Raw genomic sequence first — 24,356 nt, forward strand, 5'->3', positions numbered from 1 at the left:
CCGGCCCACACTCGGACCCAGGAGCGCTGCAGCTCCCGGAGAACTCGCTGCCTGGGCGCAAGGCGCGGGGGAACACAAACTTTTCTTTTCAGTGAACTAAGAGAAACTAGCTGTATAATTAACTTAACTATTATCTATCTATCTATCATCTATTTTTCCCTTTTGCCTTCCTTTTTTTCCCCTTTCATACATCACAGACTCTTAACTTTTTTCTTTTCCTTTCATATTTATTAAGCATCACATTATGCTAACATTTCTTTTTTTATTATAAAGAGAATAAAAAATAAAAACCCAATAAAAACAATACAGAATTTCAAAACAGGATGAATGGAAATTAACAACAGTTATTGTATTGTATATTGTTATGTTCAAAGTAATTGCTCAGATTACCAGATATAGGTATGTAAAACTGAACAAACAATATAAATGCTAACTGTTCCTTTCCTTGAACTAATAGAAATTAGTAGTACAATTATCTTAGCTATTGTGTGTGGGTGTAGATTTATTTTGGTTATGGATAACTGGAGTTCTATATGCCTCACTTAACTGTATGTCAGATTCTTTTTCCATGCCTTCAAAATTTTCTGTTAGTATTTCTGGAAATAATCTTTTTATGTCATTTTTTTTTTCTTTTTATGTCATTTGTGTTGACTCCTGCTTTTTTGTACCTATTTATCTTATATCATTTTTCTTTGCATTATCTTGCAACTGTTAAATTATTATTTCCTGGTTTCTTGTTATTTTTAAAAGATCATTCCTTTAGTGATCACTAGCTGCAATTCTGTTTTCAATGTCTCAAAGTCTGTCTTCAGTTTCATTCAAGCTGTTTTGCCAGCTTTCAATGGAATTCTTAATTTCCTGGATATCTCTTTGCATCTATTTCATGCATTCTAATTATTTCCTGTATCGTTCATTCAAGGTTTCCATCATTTTCCTATGCTCCTCTATTTTTTAATTTATGTGTTCTTTAGATATTCTGAGCAACTCTTTTATTATAGTTTTCATTCTTTCTTTACCTTAGAGATTATTTTTGATCTGATTTCTTCTATAGCCTCATGGAGTTGTTTCTTTACTTCAGTTGCTAGCATTTCAGAAATTTCAGGTTTGTGACTTCCAATTTCTTCTATGTCAGTGTCTCCTGGGCCTGTTCTGGGTGGGCTGGAGGTCTGACATTGCATGTTGCTCCTTTGTCTTGACATTTTCTATTTCAAAAAATTATTTATTTTGTTTTCTGTGATGTTCCTTGGGAGTTTTGGTAGTAGGTTGCTATATCACTAGTATCAAGGGCTCTGTAGGAAGAGTCTGTTCTGCAGGGATATTGTATGTGTGTAGGAGATTCTAAGTTTGTGTCTGTCCCAAGATCCTACCTTCCCAATTAGTTGAGGGTGGGATGTTGGTTGCAGTTTGGCTCAGTCCCCAGTCTCTTGGTGTAGGGCTGTGGTGAGGTTATTCTTCTAGAGCTTCTCAATACTGTTACACAAGGGAGAACAATTGATGGCATCAGGTAAGACATCTTAGCTACAGTAGTACATTTAGAAATAATGATAACAGAAAGCACAATTTAGAAATTGACAAACTGTGATAACTATTGATTTTGTACTTGAGACCATATGAGCAGAGTCTTTAGTTACATAACAGAACCAATCATAAATTAGGAGTTTGTATGCAAAGTGTTTCCCCTTGTTAGAGTGGATTTACCCTAGGTTCCTCCAGATGAGCTGGTTGCCATGTCCTGGGTGCTTACCATGCTGTCTTCCCACTGCAGTTTTGGGGAATGGGCCAGGCACCTGTGGGTTCCTCTGGACCGAGGTTCCCACAGTGCCAGAGAGATGATGGGCAGGGTTTCTCCCCTCCAGTTCCGCTCACCGAGGTTCCCACATTAGTGGAGAGGCAATAGGTCAGTCCTTAGACTTTACACTAATCTAGAACACCAGAAAAATTGGAGGACTGTTCTTGACAATGCTTATTAGCACTATCTTTTCATCATAGTCATGTTTGGAGCTTTATGAAAAATTGATAGATGAGTGAGCCCCATTGTGGTCCAGTCACTCCTGGAAGCAAGATCACATCACCAGTGTTGAGATTTGCTCTTTTACACTCATCTGGAAAAAAAATTGTTACACTGAAATTCTAAGTTTATCCCAACTGTGTGTGAAGTCTATAAAGTGGTATTCCAATATCTTTAATATTTTTAGAATATGTGCCAGCTAGATGTTCTCCTTAAAAGTAGTTTTGCACATGTCTATCAGCTCACTAAATGCTGAACCTATATTAAATTGTGAGTGATTAGGTATGATAACTGGTGGAAACGTGTTTGCAAAGTTGTTGAATGTAATGATTTAAAAATTATAAAAAGGAATGTTAAATAGAATAATGATGGACTTAATTAAAACTTTAAATTAAACTAATATCCTGGAAATTGCAAAGGACCCAGAGAAAGCAAAAAGTCTCAATTCTTTTCCTTCCATTATAGGAAACAGAAAGTTGTTTGCTTCCTGACCTAAATAAATACAGTTATGAATTTTTTTAAAAAATAAAAAAGAAATTATTAATAGAATTTAAATCAGGCTATACTTAGATCAGTACAAAAAATCAAAACTGAAATGTGTTGAAGAGAGAATGGGATCAGGGAAAGCTAAGATGAGAAGTACAGGATGTCTACTGTGAAAATTGGTAGAAACCCAGGGCAGTAGCTGGAGGAGGATGTGAGGTCAATGAAAGTTTTTTCTTATGCCGTTAAGGTTGATGCCAGTAGGGATATGCATTAGTTCATTTTCTGCTACTAAAACAATATACTTCAGGCTGGTAATTCACAAAGGTAAGAAGTTTATTTCACTTGCAGTTCTGAAGGCTGAAAGTTTAAGATTAGATTGCTTCATCTGTTTGGCCTCTGGTGAGAGCCTCACCACAACAGCAGGAACGTGTGGAAGAAGCCATGCAGGAAGCCTGAGATTCAAGGCCAGTCTTATTCTTTCTGTAGCAACTTACTTTCATAGGAACTAAGTAGGGTTCAGTGGCCAGCACTCCCAGTGACATAACCATATTCTACTACTCCCTACCTCTTAAAGGACCTACCACCTCAACCCCACCACACTCAGGTCCTGGCAATTTCTAGGGTACATATTCAAACTGCATGCATACCAACGCAGAATGTTTGTCTGACAATGGGAAAGATGCAGCTGGGAAGAAGAAACTGATAATGTGAAAGAGAAAAAGACATCAGTTGGTATAAAGTCTGTGAGATGAGAAGCAATGGGACCTAGGATGCAGGTGGAGCAATCCTTCTTAGATGGGAGAATAAACAGTTAACCCATTATCACAGAGGAAAGGGAGACTACGTGGCTAAAATGATTACTAGATTTATGCTCTTAGGCAATTACTCCACGCTAGAAATATTGATTGGTATAAATGGATTACCATGAAACTGACTCTTCAAACAGATTTTAAATGCATAACACAATCATAGGCATAATGTTAATCATAGGTATAATGTTGTACAGTAGATCTCTGAACTTATTTGTGTTGTATTACCAAAACTTTATAACCATTTAAAAGCAATTTTTCAGATCCCCCTGTCCTCCCCTTGGTAACCAGCATTCTACTTTCTGTTTTATGAGTTTGACTATCATCAAAAGCTCATAAACAGAGCCAAGCACTATCTGTCCTTCTGTTTCTGGTTTATTTTATTTAGTATGGTGTCTGCAAGTTTATCTATGTTGGCACATACTGAAAGTGGGTTCGGCAAAAGAAGGAAGGTTCAAGGCAGCTAGGATATCCACAAGGGAGTCGTCTGAGTACTGGCCCACGGAATTCAACAGTATACAGCAAAATAAAATGGTAGTGAAAGTCTGGGACAAATCTGATAAGGCAGAAACACAAAGAAATGAGAATTAGTATGTAACAACTGGCACTGAGGACAATATTGCCTACCATCTACTGAGATGGAACTGGCCATAGGACATTTAGATAACTGATCAGGAATTCAGCTCTTCCAAGTCCAGCATATTTTAGTATTTAATTAGTTCAGGACCTAGACTTATGGAAGAGTTCTTAAAGGAGGTTTTCATTTGTATATTATTAGAACCTATTGAACTATTTTATTTCCCCCTTTGCTATCATTTCAAACTCTGAGATCAATATATTAAGTAAAAGTTAATCTTCTCTCTGTCCTTCAGGGATGAGCAATGTGCAATACTCCATACAACTGGCAGAAGGATAGATTCAGAGGTGACCCCTTCCAAATGTACTTCATGTCAAATGGCAGCACCAAGATACCTATAACAAGGGGCTGGGATAAGGTTAGAACAATGGCTCTAGGAACTGGTCTTATAGGTGTTTGCTGATTGAATGTTGGATGATTTGTTTTTGTTTTTTTTTCCCCTTAATTTGAAACCAAGGTGAGTTTCTTTCTGGTTTTTAGACGTACTGCAATTCCACTCCACTGACATGGATGCATTTATAAGCCACGAATGTTGTTTTCCAAAGAAAACAGCTGCTTGCACGGATAGAACTTCTACCCTAGTAACAACCACACAGGGGAATAAAGAAGTTACTAGAGTCAATACACCACCTAGTGTTCAGAGTTCACCTCCCTCATTGTCAGCAAATATGTCATCTGCGATAGGAGGTGGAAGGAAAAGCTACAGTTACAGCCCCTATGGAATCTACCTTATGGACTGGACTTGGACAGACATCACTCTTTGTGGTTATATTCCTGTACTCATTTTTATAGCTAGCACAGCTCCTTTCTACTCAGTCTCATAAAGTGTACCTGTACCTATGGCCTCTCAGGTCTTCTGATGAAAACAATACAAAAATGGGAGGCTGAGACTGCTTGGAAGACTCATAACAATTTTTATTGGTTACATAGAAGACCCTAAGCCATAAGAATTAAGCAGTGTCCTTGGTTAAACTTGCCTCAGATGGGAATCTTTCATGGCTTTGAGCAAACAGGCTAACTTTCCAGTTTTGTTCCTATGTATTCCACCCTTTCTGCAACATGCTATAATCACTCGTGTCCAAATGAAAGACAGGAGGAGGAGGGCAGATGAAAGTCTCTACAGTGCTGTCACCTTTAATTTGTCTTTAGCTCAGGCAACCACAAATATAAGGGTTGTAAGTAGTATTGAATAGCATAGGTGCTTTAGCTATGATCCTGCTGAGAAGTTCTTTTTAAAAATTTTTTATTTTTTGGTACCGGGAATCAAACTCAGGACCTTGTGCTTGCCAGGAAAGCGCTTGTGCCACTGAGCTATATCTCCAGCCCTGCTAAGCAGTTCTTTATTCCCAACTCAGTAGATCATATCTGACACCACATGAGAGTCTCTTAGGTTATAAAGTGCTTAGGGAATGCCACATTCATCAGAAAAAAAGGAGGGAGAAGAGAGATTAGAATTGGAGACAATATCATGAAGATGGGTTGTATTCTGGGATTTGGAGTCCAAGTTACTTAATTTTAGTCTCAGCTATTTTCATTTTCTACATGTGTACCTTTAAGCAAGCTAGCCTTTCTGAAACTTGGTTTATTTATCTTTAAAATGGGAATTCATTTCATAATGCCTACTTCACAAGAGTGTTATGCAAATTAAATGAGATAATGTATGCATTTAGGTAATGTAGTATTTATAATAAAGACTATAATGACAGTTCAAGAACTAGTGATTTTTATTTAATTCACAGTCCATATCAGTCTATAAGATTAAATACATATTCTCCTAAACTAGGGTTGAGTGTATACTGTGTTCACTGCCCTTCAGCTCTTAGCTAATCAGTACCAGGTGAAGTGAGCAGCTCAGCTAGAACTGGCATTCTTTAGCTCTGCCAGAACAGCAGTCTGGAGAAAACCCCACCTTGAGGCTCTTGCAGCTTTGGGGGAAGCAGTGCAAACAAGGCCAGTTTCCATGCTGGAGATGGGTCACAGTCTTCTCAATGTTCCTATCACAAAATGTATGTTACAAAAAAAAAAAAAAGAATTATATTAATAGATGTATTTTTTAAGCACTGGTATAAGTTGAGTAAGTCATTGTTCCTCAAAGAGTTTAAAATTCAGCTGCAGAGATAAGGCTAGTACACATGAAAAATTAGTATGTTAAAAATTTATTATTTCAAAATGCAAAACACACCGAATTGGCTGTGGAGTTGGTGGATGAAGAAGGAGAACGAGATCTCTGTTTCTTTGTGGCTCAGGGGGCACTGCTTGTGCTTGGATGGATCCAGGTGGAGGGACAGAAGAGGGAGTAGACAGACAGGAAGGGAACAGAGGGCAGGGAAAACATAAGGGAGTCTGAGCAGTCCGTTTATACCCGAATGGAAGGGATGACATTTGATGCCTGCAAATATGCATCTGGAGGAACATTCAGCATCATGATTTACAATTGGTATCAGGTCTGGGACACTCAGTGACAAAGTTTAAATCTAGTAATGAAAACAGCAATTCTCTAGAGATTATTCTTAGAAAAATGGGACCATTGCTTCTGAAGGCCTCCTATAACAATTAAATGGGACTTGAATGAGATAAATAGGATTACTTAAAGAAGACTATGGGAAGAAATTACAGTCTTCCTTGTTAAGGACACCCAGGAACAAGGACAAATGAGGATGGGGAGATGGGGCTGGGTCCACCAGTCCCGATGCTAACTACCCGTCAAGGTGATTCATAGCTGGATGTTAAATAAACAGTAGAGAGGATTGCTTAGCCAACTTCCATTAAAGAAAATGATTGCTCAGAAATTACTGAAAAAATATTTAATTTTAAATCCCACAAACCCATTTATAAGACAAAGAGTTTGCTATTTAAAGAAATACATCCTATTTTAATTTTTTTTTGGGTATGATAAGTATAAGATACATTCTTTTAGGACACTTGATCTTTACAGTCCTAGAAGCCCAGGTTATTACAGTCCCATTATCTTGTTTAAGAAAACATAGTCCCATAGGTGTTAAAAATATTTTTTACATTTCTCCTTGAATAGCAAAAGTCTGTGTCATCACTTCCTAATTCCCCAACACCTTCAGTTCTCTGCCAACGCATGTCTTCCTCCCTTTGTTCACCCTTAGTGTGTACAGTGATCACCTGCCATACTCCTTTCCCTAGGATGGGGAGGGGCATATGGAATGAGAGAGAGATGGCGATGTGAGTGTAGGGAATATTCATGATAGATTTTGTTCTTATATCCTTGGAGCACGACTCATAATCACACCACTTTGGAATAAGGTTTGTTTGGTATTCCTTTAGAGTCTGCATTTTGTTCATGCCAGATTTCTAGATTCCCTGAAGTTCCATACTCTCTCTTGCTGTCAGGCCATTGTTTTTCTCTGTTTTTCCTCCTGATTGCTCTTTGTCTGTTCTGCACTTTGTCTTCTTACTTCCTTTAGCTGACTCCTTTCCTTCCAGCCTGAGGTGCAATGCCTCTTCCTCTAACCATCTTTCTGACCCTGAACCCCATCCCCCCATGTACATGCCTGTGTATTCTGATTCACTTTTCAGTGCACTTGTGGCTGTGCTCCGTGATTGCCTGTTCAGCTGGATTAGATAGCTCTCTGCCCTTACTCACACCCGTGTTTCCAAACTCAGCTCTGAAGTATTCTAGCCAAAGATTTCTGGAGGGTATAAATGAATTTTTTGCACATGGTTTTCTGTGGTTGAAGTACATTTAATGTTGTACTCTAAATATTTATTCATGCCATTAAAATTTAATTTTATATTCTAAATATTTAATATTATTATACATTTAATATTATATTCTAAATATTATACATATTTAGTACATTTAATATTATATTCTAAATATTTATTCATGCCATTAAAATTTCTCTAGTAAACATAATATTAAATTATGGGGCTGCTTTATATTTTGTTATATGGATATAGAATAAATTAAAAATTGCTTTAGTACTGGGAATTGAACCCAGGGCCTTCTCACTGTCTATATCCCAACCCCTCTTTTATTTTTTATTTTGAGACAGGGTCTCGCTAAGTCACTAAGTCGCCCAGGCTAAGCTTGATCTTTCGATCCTCCTGCTTCAGCCTCCCAAAGTGCTTGTATATACCATAATTTAAGAAAGGGTTTGGCAAACACTTCAGAGAAGGCCTGATAGTAAATATTTTTAGCTTGTGTGTCATAGAGTATTGCTGCTATCCAAATCTGCCAACTCAGGTGTGAAAGCAGCTGTGTCCATAAAACTTGATTTACAAAAATAGCCAGGAGGTTGGATTTGGTCCAGAGACTGCTTTAGTTTGTCAACCCTGAGTTAAGTAAAAATTCTTCTATTTTTAAAATTTTGATTTTTCCCATTGTTTACCATTATAAATGATGTTGCAATGAATATATTGACATATTTTTCTCCTTAAGGATAGATTTCCCAAAATGTAATTACTGAACTAAAGAGTATTATCACTCTGGAAGCTTTAATAAACATTTCAAAGATTTTTCTGTGCTCATATATATTCCCATCAGTATAATACAGCATGAGAAAGTCTATTTGGTAGTTTTCTTATAAATGATACAATAATGGATACTTTCATTTTGAAAGTTGCGAACTATTTCAAACATGTAGAAAAATACAAAAATTAACATAAACAACCCCCTGTACTTCAGCCTCTTAAAAGGAATAGACCCATTTGACAGGTACCAAAAAGGATGCTACCGGTTTCATCTGCAGTGCAGACTTGACCCACTCACCTCTTGGGTTCATACTCTGGTACATGTCCTAGGAGCTGCCCACTTTATCAAGTCTAGAGACAACCTCAGGGTCTCACTACTGTATCACACTAAGATCTTTCAAAATAAGGAGAATAAGGAGATCTAACTGGGCATGGTGATGCACACTCTAGGAGGTTGAAGCAGGACAATCCCAAGTTTGAGCCTACCTGAGCCAACTTAGTGACTTAGCAAGATTCTGTCTCAAAATAAGATAAGATAAGAATAAAATAAAATAAAAACTTAGGTTCAGTGCAAAGGCTTTGGGTTTGATCCCCAGTATTACAGAAAAAGAATAAAAAATTCTTTAGGGTATTTAATGTGCTTGAGGGTAGTCACACATGATTTTTGTTTTGCCAGTAATTTCTCTCCTTAGAGAAGTGTGTGTTTTCTCTATTACCCAATTTACTCAGGGTGTGTGTGTGTGTGTGTGTGTGTGTGTGAGAGAGAGAGAGAGAGAGAGAGAGAGAGAGAGAGAGAAAGAGAGAGAGAGGGAGAAACAGAGAGCGAGCAGTAGGTAGGCAGGCAGACAACTCTGTCAAAGAGCTGGTGGAGGACAGGCACCTTCGGTGGAATTGGTGTTAGTAGTTAGCAATCTCCTGATGATATTCACCCAAGTTTCCTGAGGTCATGACATCCTTTTCATTTTCTAAAATTTTCTGATCCAGTTGTGAGCACAGGAAGGCTAAAGGTCAATGCCAGCAGGCTGCAGAAGGACAGGTGTGCTCCATTACCATAGTTTTGTTTTTCTTTTTGAATATATATATTCATTTTGAATGTATAGATATAGTATTTTAATATAAATATGAATATATGGTCTTTAACTTTTTTTTTTTGCAGAAATCAAGCTCTTTTTTTTTCTTTGTTTAAATTCTTAAAGAAAAATTTATAGTATTCTTTTACTGTGACCAGAAAGGTGGCTTATACATTTTCTGGTTTTTGACATTTAAGAAAGTCTCCTTTAGCATCCACTATTTGGTATATATTTTTGTGAATGTTTTATTTTTATTAATGGCTCCTTTACTCTTGGATACAGTGTATTCTATAGAGGGCTCAAAGTTTAGTACGTATCTCTTAAATGATTCTAATTATTTGAATTCCCGATGTATTTTTTTATTATTGGTTTTGTTTGTTAAGGATGAGACAAGTGTGCTAAAGTTTCTCAGTACACTTGTATTTGTCTGGTGATCTCTGCCTGTTCATATATTAAGATGTTTTTCAAAAGTTGCGGGCTTACTGTAAAGATTTCTCTTTCAACATTTTTTATGTTAACATTAACTGTATAATTATATCCACAGAAATTTAGGTATAACTTGAAACTGTTTTTATGTTTGCCAGAAAAAACCTTAAGATTAAAAAGATTCCCTTTTTAAGCCCTTAATTTTGATTCAGCTAAGCTACATTTCAGAGAAATATATATATATATATATATATATATATATATTTTTTTTTTTGGTTTTTCTCCGGTACTCAGAGAAATATTTTTGTTGGCTCTGTCTACGCTCCTCTGTCTCTTCTGCTGTTTCCCCACTGCATCCGGGCTGCTAGCACGGGGATCACTGGGGACCGTGATAGAAATGCAGGTTCTCAGGCTGCACCCCAGCTGTACTGAAACACAAATCTTGGGGTGGACTCAGCAATCTGTTTTAAAAGTTCTCAAAGTAATTCTGTCGCATGCTTAATTTGTTTTAATTTTTGCAAGAGACTTCTGTTTCTTCACTTTTTCTTTTTACTCAGAGGCATGTTTGGATGGTTGCTAAGGAGTAATTTTGTATAAGTTTTTGAAAAAGGAGCACTAATTTTGTTCACATATTGATAAGTACACCTGTAGTAATCTGGATTTTCTTAACTTCTGTACAATTATGTATATGTGAGAATACAAACTCATGATGTAGAACAGGGAGAAATATGAATAGTTTAGAAGAAATTTTCCTTATCTCCTAAAGGACATAGGCATTGTGGATTAGTTTGCAACTGGAATGGGAAAAAAGAAGTTTAAAGCAAAGTCAAATCATAGCCCTGACATCCCTGTGCTGCTAAACTAACCAACTGGGAAAAATGCCCCCAGATTTTGTGTTATGAATATGATAAGCCCTGGCAATAGCCTATTGAGTTGGGAATATGGTCATTTGTATCTGAAACTAGATCTTAATTCAGCCACATCTCTATAACTCACCTCACCAACCACTCAACAGCTTTATTTTTATAAAATGCAAATCACAATGGGGAGATGGTATCATAGAATGTACTAAGATCCTTTGTTTGCATCTAAACAATATTTGTACTGGCAGACTCTCTGTAATATAATCATCTTGAATCTCTGGAGTCTATTGAAGTCTTACAACTTTCAGGGGAAGACTTGGATGGAAAACTGCATTAATTTTGGTCATGTTCAGCTCTTAGATTGGCAGTGACTACCCAGGATCCCTGGTAGGCAGCCATGTAGGTGTATTTAGAGCAGTTTGAACATAATTTGTGGGAACCAAGGTTGGAGAAAATGATCCTTGTCCTCCAGATATCATAGATTATGCTGTGATTATTGGTTTCTATTTCTGATCATGGAGGTGCCTACTTGTTGTCATAAGTACCTACTTATGGCTGAAGTGTGTTTTAGAGGATTTAAAATGCTGGTCCTTCCTCCCTTTTCTGTTTTCTTTTTCTTTTTTTTGGAGCCAGACATTAAAGACTAGGAGATTCAAAAGCAAATTCATGTACAAGGATAATTAGAAAGTTATTTTGTGTGTTAAGGAGAGCAAAAGGCTCAGAAAAGACTTGAGAGACCTTAAGTTTATACCTCAAGCTGATCCCTGGCACAGAAAGAGCCTACAACAACAAGAAAAGAAAAAGAAAAACAAAGAAAACAGGAAAACAAAGGAAAGGTAGAGAATCTGATTTACAGAATTCCTGCATTATTAGATTCTAGTGTCGTTTCAAACAAAAAAATCACAAGGCATTCGAGGACACAAGAGAATATGACCTATTTAAAGGAAAAAGAGATAAACACAAGCACATTCTAAAAAAGACTTGATAGCAGATCAATTGGACAAAGACTTTAACATGGACTTAAATATGCTCAAAGAACTAAAGAAAACTATGGGACAAATAAAAAAATACATGAGAAAAATGGAAATCTAATAGAGAAAACATTAAAAGAAAACCAAACAGAAATTCTGGAACTTACAAGTATAGTAACTGAAATGAAAAATTCTCTAGAGGCATTCAAAGGAAAATTTAAACAGGCAAAGAGAGAACTAGGAGACTTGAAGATAGAACAATGGAATTTGTAGATTAGGAGGAACAGAAAGAAGAAAGATGGAAGAAAATTAAGTGGAGTTTACCAGACCAGTGAGACACCATCAAGTGAACCGCCATCTGCACTGTGGAGTCCCCGAGGACAGTGAGAGGAGCAGAGGGAATCTTTAAAGAAATAATGACTCAAAACTCCCCAAACTTGATAAAGGATATGAATACAAACATTTCTGTGAATTTGAATACTTTAGGAAGTTTTAACATATGACAACATGAATGTATCTTGGGAACATCATGCTAAGTGAAACAAGTCAATCACAGTTAAGACAAATGCTGAATGATTTCTCTTCTGTGAGGTACTTAGAATAATCAAACTCATAGACATAGAAAGTAGAATGATTTCCAAGGTCTGGCAGCAAGGAGGAATGGAGAATTATTGTTTCACGGGCACAAAGTATTAGTTTTGCAAGATGAAATGAGTTCTGCAGATGGAGGGCAGTGGGTGCATGGCAATAAGGATTTAATACTACTGAACTATATGTTGAAAACATTGAATTTTGTATTATGTAAATTTTCCTGTAATAAAAAATTGGGAAAATATTGCAAATCAGAGCATGTAGCTTTCTTCTTGAAACTCAATAGACTTCCATTGTACTTAGGATATAGCCTAAGATGGAATCTGTGACTCCTAAAACCCTTAAGAGTCTGGTCTTGCTCCTTTTCCTACTATATCTCCCCAATTTGACCCTCACTTTCCAGACTTTCCTTCCCCCCTTCCTTCCTTCTGCCTACCCTTCTTCCCTCCCTCCTCCTCTTTCTTTCCTTCTTTCTTTCTTTCTTTCTTTCTTTCTTTCTTGCTTTCTTGCTTTCTTGCTTTCTTGATTTCTTGCTTTCTTTCTCTCTTCTTCCATTCTTTCTAACACATTAAGATCATTTCCACCTCATGAGCTCAGCACTTGTTGTTCTTACACTTATAATGCTGTTTATTTACATTTTCACTTGCTTTGCTCATTTTTGTTATTTGGACCTCAGTTTAAATTTGATCACCTCCTGAGGAAGTACCTGAAATTATCTGAGGTTTTAACTTACGTATGTTTGCTTCCTGAAGGCTATAAATTCTCAAAAGCAGGTACCTTGGTTTACAAACTTAATTTGCTTAACAATTTTGGGGAAGACGGCTGCATTTGTATTTGTGTGAGGAAGATGGCTGTGGTCATGTTTGTTACCTGATGTGGGGTTTGTGAAGGGAAGCAAAATTTTGCTGAACACTTTTGTTTGTGAACTGAATTGTTTGCAAACAGACACATTCATGAACTGAGCTATCAGTGTACCTGATCTTCTTCAAATCGATCCTCTGGTACTAAAACATTGTTAATATTTGATTTTTGCTGAATGAATATTTTAGTATAATTACATTTATAAAAATGCCTTTCTTTTAATTTTGAAACTGAATGACAATTAGACTGGGTCTGTCTTTCCAATAAAAATTGGAGCTCTGAAGCTATGTGAGGGCTTAAATGCGGATTTGATCTTCAAAGAGTCTATAAATCATTTGCAATTGTTATGCCAAATTACTATATAAGTGTACGTTCATCTTTTGTTAGAAGGTTTATAGCTTCCATCACTGGGGTGATAGAGCCAGTGACTAAAAAATGTTCAGAAAACACTTATTTTTATGTTATTTCTTAGCTTTTGTAATTGCAAAAGCAAAGGTTTACATTTGCTGTGGGTATGTAGGCTATCAGATTTGGTGTTTTTCATAAGAGAGGTAGAGAGTGTCTGCCTGATGCGTGGATAAGTTCTAACTATCCTTGTACATGAATTTGCTTTTGAATCGCCTAGTCTTCACTGTCTGGCTCCCTCCTAGCTTTCTGTCTAGAGTGTGGGCTGAGGTCTCAGCAACTAAACCACTTTCCACTGTCTGGCAGATGCTCATCTAGTGCAATGATTTCAAACTGTTTATTTCTTTGTTGTCGAGAAGTCTCCTTTTTATGTGAAAATTTTTGCATATGCCTGTTATTGCAAATAGATAAAAGTGAACCTGCTCTGGCTGAATTTAGAAGATGCATCGAACCCATCTTTTCTCCCCACCATGAGCACTGAGATACCTTTGGGGAATCTCAGGGATTCTGGGAGCATGTTTGAAAAACAGATTCTTCAGGCATAAGATGGCAACTTTTCTCTCATTCCACCTTCTGTCTGTATAAATTACACCTAGTCCTGACATTTTTATGTGACAGAGAAGTTTCCGTGCTTCTCCTAAAGCCCTACCTGAGCCTGCTCCTACTTAAACTGTTCCGTGGATAGGAAGCCTACTGTCTAGACTGCGAGCTCTCCATTCTCACCTTCCTCTTCTGTGTTACCTTCGGAGCTATGCAGTCTCTGTCTCTAAATCAATGAAGATATAAAGATACTCACTGGGGATGTCAAGGCAAGACATGAACACTCTCTGCCTCCGGAAACATCCCTCAGAGTAAGTCTGGGGATGGCTGGTACTCTGCGTCTCTGAACCAGGGCAGAGAGATGGAGAAGGGAGACAAGGACTCTCTCAACTTGTCTGTGCAGAAAGGAGTTAACATGGCAGGCCCAAACATCCATTCTTCAAATGTTTGTTTAGAAGGCTGGCCCTTGGCTGATGTTTGGGAACTTTGATTTCAAGAAGGGCTGCCACCAGGAACAGGCAAGAGGTGGCTCACTGTGCCTAAACTGTTTGTACGGACAACATGGTTTTCTGTGAGCATAAACCATAGGTTCCTTCTGAGAACCTATAATTTGGATATCCCCTGAGGGGATGGGTTATGAAGACATCTGCCGATAAAAGCATTGGGCACAGCTTTCCTGGTTGACAGCATTTTATACATGTCGTGTCAATATATTACTTGAGGGAGTTAAATATATCCTGCGTGGTTCCACTCAGGGAGAAATCTTCAACTCCTCTGTCTGATTTTCTCCTGACTTGATGCTATGTGTCTTTTTTTTTTTGATGAATGTACTTGGTACCATTCATTGTAATAAATCACAGCCTGGAGCGTGACTAGGTGATGAGTCTTATGAGTCCTCCCAGTGAATCATCAAGCCGAGCTGAACTGAAGCATCCTCACACACTGCCACTTCCCGACCAGAGCGGCTCTTGGCTTCTGAGGGCAGAGTGTAAATCATCAGTTTTCTAAAATAAGCTTTTTAGGTCTTAAGGTTGGTGGAAATTCTCCCAGATTCTGACAGACTTTGCTAATTTTTCTCAGTCTCTGGGATTTTGATGGTTTAGGTTTAAAATGTTCCTCCTAAGTCTCACGTGGTGAGAGGTGGCACTTTTGGAAGGTGATTGGATCAAGGGGGGGCACTGTACTCGTTAGTAGAGGGAACCATGGATGAGTCCAGGGCTGAAGGTGCTGTTAGGAGAGGGGACTCGTGGAGGTGGGTCATTGGAACACAACCTGGAAGGGCAGATTCTTGTCTCCAGCTCTCTTTCTCTCTGTTTTCTAGCTGCCGTGGGTTGCTCAACTTTCTTCTGCCATGCCAATCTGCCATGCTTTTTCTGCCTTGGAGCCAACCAGCTGTGGACTGAGTCCTCTAAAACAGGAGCCCAAATAAACCATTCCTCCTTTAAGTTGTAGATGTTTGTCCCAGGAATGAGAAAGTGACCAATGTAATGATGACATGATTTATATTTATCTTCATGTATTTCTTATGTCTCCATCTGTGTCTTAGCAGAAAGAAAAGGTTGTATTAGGGATTTCATAACACTAACAATATTGCAATCTCAATTTTGGGGATCTCATATTTTAAAAATTTGATATATGAAAGAATCTGGTTCATGTTTGCTGTTTTGTTTTTATTTATTTTTAATGAGCTTGAATAGGGGCTCCAAAGATATGTCCAAATTCTAACCTCCAATAACTGTGAATATAACCTTGTTTGAAAGCAGTCTTTCTGCAGCCGGGTTGAGTTATGAATCTTGAGATGAAATCATCCTGGATTTGGAGGAGGCCCTAACTCTAATGACAGTAGCCATGAGAAGCTAGGAGAGAAGACTATAATGGATTCTCCCTGAAAGCATCTACAAGGAATCAAGCCGGCTTGACTTTAGACTTCTGACTTCCAGAACTGCAAGAGAACAGACCTCTTTGTTTTAAGCTATTTAGTTTATGACAATTTTTTATCGTAACCTTGGGAAACTAATACTATTTTTAATGTTTGGGATAAGCCCTAGAGAAGAGAGAAATGGAGAGCTCCGGACTGAAGGAAAGGAGATGTGAGCGGAGTTTGGGAAGGTGTGTATCATTTTCTAAGAGAGCATTGGTGAGCTCCAGGTGATGATTAAACCCCCCAAGATCTAGCCTCCACCTGGTTCTGAACCACATGATCTCAAATGCTACATGTTCTGGGTGACCTAGGCCTCTGTTTTATGTGGGCTCATGGACACCCTAAAATGTGGAACTTTCTTGGGCATCTGACTTGGAATTCAACCAGGTCCTCAAACCTCATGAAGTTTTAAGGAAAAGTATAGCCCCTTGATCCGCAGGAAGTGCTTTCCAATTCTATTACCTGGTCCCACCTTCTGTCCATTCAGGCTTCTCAGGTGTGCGCTCTTGACATTCATGGTCATAACGCAGAAGAGTGTCTGTTGGAGTCTGGCAGGTAGCCAGGAGATAGCAGACGAGCTCCTTTTTCCCTGACTTATGGGCTTTTACTTCAAGATGGAACTGTGCAGGCTTGGGAGTTTCCCAATATAGAAAACAATAGACACAATGGCAAGCACCTGTCTCAGACCCATTGTAGATGCATGGGCTTTATGTGGGTTCTAAGATTTGCCTTCTTAGGTTAGGCAGGGAACTGAAGAGATGGGCCTGATTGACATCTCCTAGGTGGTCCAGACACATCTGACTTGGCTTAGAGACCTTATGCGTTCACGATCGGTATCTTGATTTTGTAGACATTTGCTCAAAATCGGCAGTCAGTTATTTTCTTAGCTGTCATAAAGATAAAATGACCACCAACAATTGGTCAATGACTGCTTTATTCTTTATTAGACATTCTCAGATCTTTAGGTTCTGAAGTGACTGTTTTTTTCTCACATTTCCCCCAAGACTTTTGTTGTCTTTTTTTGGTGTTTACTCTACAAGGGTCTTGGGATAAATGGTCTCTGTGTCACGGTCAGTTCCCTGAATGGAATTCCTTTACTCTTTGGCAGAGACTTTTAGTTCTTTTCTCAATAGCCATTCTCCTTGTATTCCTTACTATCAGAATCCATGTTTTTTTTTTTTTTTGTTCCTGGAAGGCAGTACTATCCTTGGTTAAAACAACCGTATTCTCCAGTTTTCCTTGCTATCAAGGATGGCCAATGAGATAACAAGCAGAAGCCATCAGCTGAAACTTCTCGGCAAGCCTGACAAAGGGGACTGACTTAGCTGGGAAGCATGTCATCCTAGTGTTGCCTGCTGTTCTGTCCTCTCTCACACATACAGAACTGTACATGCAGCCATTTTGGACTGTGACTCCGTCCTCAAGGACAGTCATGCACTCAGGAGGATGGCGCAGAGAGCTGAAGGAGGCTGAGTCCCCCCAAACCCCCGAGGCTTCCTTTTTAGTCCTAGGCCACCAGTCTATGAATTTCTTTTCCTTAAATAAAAGGTATTTAAGGAAATTTAAATACTGTTATTTAAGTTTTCTGATCTATGTAGCAAAACTTAACTACTAACTCTCCTTTGTTTAGGATGGGATATCTTGATTATATTTCCCTTTGCCATTTACATTTGCATAACACAGGCAGATATCTATTTCATATACACACAGTAGATAATTAACACTCTACTAATATTATCAAGTACATAGTTGCACATAAGTATTACAAAATCCCAGTTAATAACCATGTACTAATAAAGGGCACAAATACATAACAAGGCACATTGCGTGTATGTAATTCCTAAGATAATTGTGTCCCATTACATTAAGGGTTTAAGTTGCTTCTTTGGATTTTAATTCAGTTAAGAAGATTTATGATGTTGGAATTACAACCTATGTTACCATCTGTTTCTCCATAGCTGCCTGTCAGTACTAAAAGCTCAAAGTTGGGCCATATGGGCCACTTCTAAAATAAGTCTCTGCCTTTTAGACAGCACCATCACTCAACTCGGAGTGTCTTCCTGCTCTTATGTCTGCTGTGCATATCTGTGGTTTGTGGGATACAGGACTGATTATTACCTATAAATTCTCCACAATGTGTGTAAATAAATTTGTCTTTGCTGCATGTCTGTGGTCTTTATGACTTACAAGTTGAAATGGAAAGAACTGGGGACCATAACTTTGAGGACAGATTCATAGGATGAAAAGTGTTGATTCCCTCTTTTTAAACCTTTGTTTTAAGAGGACACTTGTACTAGTTGAAAATTAAAAACTAAAAGTGGGGATTTTTTTCTTCCATACTTCCTATTTCTATTCTCTGATTATTCCTCTGTAGTGAGCCATAGCATCCAAAATCTGCCATCCATAATTTATAGTACTTTCTGCATTGATTTCTGTCACACCAGAAACTCTTAATGCACTTCAACAGTTGCTTAAAACATTAAAAGATAAAAAGAAAATTCAGGAAAAATCACCAAAAAGGATTATAGGAAATGAAAAATCTGTTCCATGTCACTACACTGGATAGTTTCCAAAATAAATGACCTTAAACCAATTATGAAATAAATTATCTCATGCCAATTATAACTCAATAAAAATTAAACAGTGAATATGCCCCCAAACATAAAGAAAATATGGAGGGAACAAGTTCTCTATTATAAGTCAGGTTCAAGGTAGTATCACGTCTACCTTTTCTCTTGAACCCAGGTGGTGGTCATGGGAAAGAGTGTGTCTGTGTGGCCAGCACCCCCAGGAGCCTGTCAGCCTCCTAAGCACACACAGGTGACCCCAGCATCTCTCTTCTTCTTTGATATAAGAGATACTGAAAGACTATAAGTGGAAATCCAAGAAGAAGCAGAAACGCAAGGTCTATTATTTGAGATGTTTCCCCTCAAAGTAATAAGTGATCGTGTACTGTTTGTGCTTCTCTTAAATAGGGCAAGCTGCAAAATGACTCAAATATCTTTTGGAGGATACAGTCCCTCTAAGGGTGACATAACACTTCTTTCAGGAGACCACAATGCTAGTGTGTCTCTGTGTCCCTGCCAATGTCTCTGCCATGCTCCATCTGTTTGGCTTATGTGCCCGCAAACCCTCCAGCAGGAACTACATTCTGGGTGTTCATCTTGTTGCTGTTGTGTCATTAGATTTGGGCCTTTAACCATTCTTTGTGGCCCATCCAGCTGGGCTGATTGCATCAGGCACTAGAACCCGAGGCATGAGCTGTCTGTCTCTGCGGTGTCCCAGTTATGAATGTTATGTTCCTCTGGAACAAGTTTTAGCAAAGAGGTCTGTGTTTCATTTTTCTTTAGTCATATATAACTGCTGCTTTCCAGGGCATTCTTCAGGAATCTGCGTATGCATGCTATGCCTGGACCCTACAGCCAGGTGCCTGAAATCAACTTTTTATTTTGTTGGTGCTGGGGATTGAACTCAGGGACTCACACATGCTGAGCTCTAGCAGTGATCTATTCTCTATCTCCCCAAGCCTAACTTTGAAAAGTAAGGAATAGCTGCTACTTGTCCTGACCTTTGAGAATCATAGGTGGTGCGCTGTGGCGCCCCATGAAGCAACTCTACTTTCCTTTGTATTTTGAACATGACTCATCTGATAGAGCTGTGGGGTTGAGTTGCAAGATGATATGTGAGCGCCTGCCCGGTAAATGTGAAGTCGTGTGTGTGATTCCTGGCACACACCCACACACCCACACACACTCAAAGATGATAGGTGATATTTAAAATGCTCTTACCTGTAGGGTGAGCAGGTTCATCTTTAAATAGTTTTGCTTTTCTACCCAGGAACTGAAAGGAAGTTTCCCACTTCTGAGCTTATGCTTGCATCTTTTTGGCCAGCTTCTATATCTAGGGGAAGCTGTGATGCTGATATGCTGCTATTCTTCTTCTTCTTCTTCTTTTTTTCTTTTCTCATTTACTACTCTCTTTAAAGTAAAATTTTTAAGAAAAGAAATCTTCAAGGGTGGGCTGTGCTAGAAACCACTAGTAAAATTGTTGGAGATTCAAAACAGACACATGTATAACAATTTTGTGGAAACAGTAAATGTCAAAATGCAAGCATTAAGTGTAGAAGAACCAACTTCCAATCATGGATGGTAGTGGTAGGGAAAAGTATGGAGGAAGTGGAACTTGAAAAGTAAGAGATACGCGATGATATTTGTTGTGCTTTGGATATATCCCCGAAAGGCTTGGTTAAGGCTGTGTTAAGGGCTTGGTTTCCACCCTTGGGTTTTACTGGGAGGTGGTGAAACCTTTAGAAAGTGGGGCCTAGTGGAATAAAGTTTGGAATGTGTCCTTGAAGGAAACACTAGGACCCTGGTCTTCTACTGTTTATTTGTTTCCCAGCTGCCATGAGGTGAACAAGCTTTTCCTACTGTGAGCTCTCACTATGATATACTGTGCTGCCATAGGCCCCGAACAGGATGAGACCACCATGGATTGAAATCTCTAAAACTGTGAGTCCAAATAAACCTTTTCACCTTATAAAGTTGATTTTCTCAGGTATTTTGCCACAGTAACACCAAGCTGACAGCGGTAAGAGGAAGCAGAATGGCCATATGTGCAACTCAGCAACTGTCAGCATCAAGCAGTGCTGCTGTGGATTGTGGTGGGAGGTGACACAGAGACACCCATGACAGGGAATGAGGTCAGATGCCTTTGAGAAGAGAGTATACTTCTTCTTCTTCTTTTTTTTTTTTCCAGTACCGGGAATCGAACTCACGACCTTGTGCTTTCCAGGCAGGCACTGTGCTGCTGAGCTAAATCCGTGGCCCCTGACAGTATAATTCTTTAGGTAGTAAAGAAAATGTCATAGGACAGAGAAGAGAGTAAGAGAACGATATAAAAGGGGAAGCATGGTTATTTCAGTGAAAAGAAATCACCCTGCTTCATTTCCTTAGAGCCAGCAGGTAGTCAGAACAGATGATTTTAGGATTTCCCAGTAAAGAGGCAGGAGGTACAGAGCTGATGGATGGGGAGAATGATCCAAACTTAGTAATCCAATGCAGGCATGGAGCCTCCCACCCCACCAGAGCACAGAAAGTGATTTATGACACTGAGGAGACCCCATTGCAGACTTGTCTCTCCCACCTCCCACACATGCATATTGTCATAAGTGTCACCAGCTTCACAAATGAATTCACATTGAATTCACATTGCATTAGTTCATTCAACTTATTGCCATTAATGTATGTAAGCGTTTCAATCCAGTATTTCATACAGTCTCAGGATTCTAGATAGAAAGAAGGATTGTTAAAAAATTAGATCTGAGGAAATTAAATATGGTCCCTCTATGAATAAATGAGAGACTGGGACTAGAAGTTAGTCTTTGGGCCTCTAAATCTAGTGGGCCAGGAAGCCAGGTAAATAGGATAGTTTTGAGAGAGGGGACTCAGGGCTTTTCCAATAAGTATGGTAGATATTAGTTCTCGCAAATATTTCTAGTTCTTCCCCTCACTAAGCTTATGGCACAATTCTACTTCATAGACCCTTTAAGGCTGGGGAGGCCATGTGCATAATTCTGGAAATGTAAGCACATGTGTGCCATCTCTAGGTAAAAGTGATTGCCAGGCAGCCCAAGGTCCTCCTGCCCTGTTTCCCTCAGCCCAGTGACTGTGATGCTCTGGGTTTGGCTGTTCCATTAGCTTTTGATTCTGGAGTGGGGAGACAGAATCAGAACCCCCAGCCAACCCATAATGAACACCTACCACGAAGGAAAAAAGATTTTGTTGTTATATGCCACTAAGATTTTGAACTGTTTTCTCTGGTGGAACGTAGCCTAAGCTGCCTAACAGATCAAGTGTGCGGGGCTGCAGCCCAGGCAAAGACGGAGGCAGAACAAAGCAGACACAGGAGATGAAGTCTAAGGGAAACTGTGAAGGAGGAACTAATAGAGCTTTGTAAATGACAGCGAGTATGTAGGAGAAGCTGCTTTGATAATAATGCCAATGTGGGAAGCCTAGATATGGGGAGAATGTAGGTCACTTGGTTGGAAGATAATAAATTTAGCATTTTTTCTTTACACAAAAGGAGAAAATAGCTCCTCACTAGACATTAAAATCAAAATACACTGACAATAAATATTTGTATGAGAGAGAAAATTGTACAGAAAAAATTAATATGATTTCAACATGCACCAGTAATGACGTTTACATTTTCATTCACAAAAATAAAGATATATGAACATGCTTGCTTCTGTGTGTTTATAAAGATTTAGAAAAATCATTAACTGTTGGACATATTGTATATGAAATGGATGTATATTTGAGGCATTCACTTTTTTTTTAAAAAATTGCTGAGTATTTATTGCTTAGCAGGCAGGAGATTAGGTGCCGGACTACAAATGTTAATGAATAAATTACTAAGCCTCATGGCTGGTACGGAAAGTGTAGTCTATAAAGAGGCCATTAGAAATGTGGAATTGGACATCAGTGTGAGGTAGATTTGGAAGTTACAGGCCAGAAATAGCAATTATGATCTGAGGATGAGTAATTTTCCAAGGGATAAAGGAGAAATGAAAAGATAAGGACTGAGATTAGGGCACAACTAAGTGAGGAGAGGAGAAAGAAGGGCCCATGGGACAGGGGAGAAGAAATGCCTGGAAAAAGTGCAGGGAGACTTAAAGAAAGGTCATATATCACACGGAAAGTTCTTTTCACAAAAGAGAAAATGTTATATATCTGGAAAATGAAGGAGAAGGGCCCTTGGCGGGGAGCTGAAGATGTTGGCAAGGGCAGAGTGACGTGGAAATGGCTTCCTCAGGCGTCAGGACAGCAGAAGATCAGCCTGCCATCACTTGCTGGAACTTGGTGCCAGGGCACTATTTGCAACCTAACACTCTTACTCTCCCCGTCCCTCCAGCCCTTGTCATGCCTGTCTGTGTGAGCTCCTGGGTACCTCCCCCTCTTGTGCTCTGGTCCTTGACTCTTCCGCCTGTTCATCAAAAGTTTCCACCTCTTGGCATGACTGTAACTGAGGCCCCCTCCTACCTGCAAAAACTCTTTGCCCTTGAGAGGCAGCAGTTTTCTTCCCACAGGCTGTGGGGCTGTGGGGCTCATGCTTGTGAATTCATATAGGCTCATGCTTGTGAATTCATATAGACTTTATATTCATATTCATATAGACTTAAGCTGGTGCATTATTAGTCTTAAAACAGTTCTTGCTATGTGCCAGGTAATGCTCTACAAGCTTTAGAGCACTTAGAGTTTTAAATCACATAACAACTCTCTGGGAAAAGTAATAATGTTACCATTATTCTACAGATAGGGAAACTGAAGTGTACAGGTTAATAGCCAAGTCATATATGATTTTTTACTCCAATTTTCTCCTAAGAACTTCACTGTCTGCAGAGTTGCTCCATCCCTCATACCAGTGGAGGGGGCCAACCTATGATCTTGTACCTGACCAAGAAGTGACGAAGATGAAACACAAAGAGACACAGAATAGATTAAAATGTGTAAGGGGGCTGATGGGCCCTTGTCTTCCTGTGATGAAGAGCCCCGAGTGACTGGTGTTCCTTGGGTTTATTCACTCAGAGAGAGGCACAAGCAATCAGAGCAAAATAGGATTCATCTGTCTCCCACAATCCATGGTACATATCCAAGTAAACAACATGATCTCAGCTGTATTAATTTTCCCTGCAGCATGTCAGCACACACTCATAGCATCTTTCTAGTGCTCACAGAAGAGGCCAGTTAGGCTTTAATCCTCCTATCTGATCTCCCACCCATCAGCATCAATTTCTCATTTCCAGTGAACTTTTCTGTCCCGTCCCAGTCACTCACATCTGGATACACTGGGCTGTGTCAACATCAAGAATGGGTTTACCTTAGATAGCTGAACTCTGAATCTTATCTCGTAATCACAGCCTCATATCTTGCTAAGTTTTTAATCTAATCTTGAACATGACAGAACTCTCCAGACCCCAAAAGACTCCATTTTCACCTGATCTATCAGCCTCCTCTTTTCCTTTCACCAAGCCGGGTTCCCATGGTGATTCCAAAAATCACTTACATATCACTAATAACCACACTTCTCATACTGCCCTTTTCTAACATGCCTGTTCAGTAACAACTTCAGGAAATTTCTACACCTTTCCTGTCTCCCTGGACTGATGAGAAAATATGAGACTGAAAGTTTAAGATTTCCAGTTGCCTGCCAGTCAGGGCTGTGTATTTTTATGTGTGGTCTTACCTGGAGTCAGTGGCTTTGGCAATTTTTTTTTTTTGTCATGCTTTATCATGTTAATAGTATCCCTTAGTTATCACAGGCTGA

The sequence above is a fragment of the Chinchilla lanigera genome, unplaced genomic scaffold (genome assembly GCF_000276665.1).
Source record: "Chinchilla lanigera isolate Chin_1 unplaced genomic scaffold, ChiLan1.0 scaffold00009, whole genome shotgun sequence".
NCBI lineage: Eukaryota > Metazoa > Chordata > Mammalia > Rodentia > Chinchillidae > Chinchilla > Chinchilla lanigera.